Source organism: Thamnophis sirtalis, unplaced genomic scaffold (assembly GCF_051295495.1).
Source record: "Thamnophis sirtalis isolate CommonGarterSnake01/CBP01778 unplaced genomic scaffold, rThaSir2_p1.2 scaffold_46, whole genome shotgun sequence".
Taxonomy (NCBI): domain Eukaryota; kingdom Metazoa; phylum Chordata; class Lepidosauria; order Squamata; family Natricidae; genus Thamnophis; species Thamnophis sirtalis.
The window spans coordinates 160,001-161,462 of NW_028261426.1; positions in this window are offsets into that span (position 1 = coordinate 160,001).

Below are 1,462 nucleotides of genomic sequence, written 5' to 3' on the forward strand. Positions count from 1 at the left end.
TCCCTCCCTGCAGCTTGGTATTCTCGGGGGCTCAGTCTTAAAAGGCCCCTTCCTGGGGAGCCCTCCCTGTTTTGGGCGGACCCCCAAGCGGTGGGCTGTCCAGCCCTGTAGTCCTGTTCTGCTTGAGGAAGGGGCTGGTGGGTGGTCCTCTCAAACAGGGGGGGTTCCTCCCTTCTCCTATATAGTCTCCCCTCTCTTGTTTTGGCTGTCTCTTGAGCGGCCGGCTGCCCTTCACTGTTGGAGGTGCCGCTGCTGTCCCTCCCTTCTCTGCTGCTGGAGGAACTCTCCCCACGGCCGCTGGTGTCCAAGTCCCTCTTGCCAGGCCTCATTTTCCTTCTGCCGAGTCCCTGCGTCTTGCCGCCAGCCCCCCTCTCAGCTGCCCTTTCTAGGCCTTGGACCTTGAGATTCTGCCTCTTTCTGGCCACCGAAGTCGCGGTTGAGGCCTTGAGCCCAGTCCGATCCCAGGCCAAAGCGTCTTCTGGCCCCCGGATCTTGTTCTGGGCATAGTCCTCTGAGGAGGACCCGCTCGCTTTCTCATGCGTGGAGAAGGAGCCCATGGAAGTGTGGCCTCTGTGGTGGAAGCCCGGTCGTCCAGTGGGAAAGGTCTGTCTCTGGGGGACATGAGTCCCACCTACCCTGGGAGTCCCTTCTCTGTCCTCCTGTGTCCAGGTTGTCAACCAGCAGCCCTGGCTATGAAGCCAAACGTCCATCCCCTGTTTCAAGGCGAGCTTCCTCTCCAGAATCGATCCAATGATAGAGAGACCTTTGATCTTCTCCTTCCTGGAGCTGGATGACGCGCTTTTACTCTGTGGTCTTGAGCTGGCTTCAGCCTTCCACGAAGACCCTTCTGAGGGCCTCTCCTCCATGGCCAGATGGCTGTCCTCCTCCTCCTTCTCCTCCTCCTCCATGGTGAGACTTTCGCTATTCATGTCTTCAGTGGCCCAGTCCCCTATTCTGTCCCACTCCCATTCCGTGCTGAACTGGGACTGGTCTTCTAAAGACGTCGGGTTTTGTTCCCTTGGTTGCTGGTCTGGGGTCTGAGGAACATCTCTGATGACCAGACTGCTGCCATCCTCGTACCCGCTCTCTGCTCCTGTTTCTGACCGAAGCCAATCAGACGGGGGAGCTGGCAATTCGCTTCCTGCTTCCAAAGAAGATACAGCTGAGAAGTTCTTGCTTGATAGCTTTGAGAGTTCAGAACCTTCACTTGAAGCCTCACCAGTTACCTGGGAAGCTTCATGGTCCTGCTGGTCCAGAGTGATGGTACTCAGGTTAAGTGATGGAGGAGGAGCAGGTGGCTCCCTGTAAGCCCAATCCTTAGGCTCTCTAGTACATGGAGCTGCAGACCGCAGTGGTCTTTCACCTCCAACACCCTGTCCTTGTTCTGGTGGAGACTCTTTCTGAAGAAGTGGCTTCTCCTCAACTAATTGGCCACTCAACCGCTGCCGGTGCTTTCTGCCCA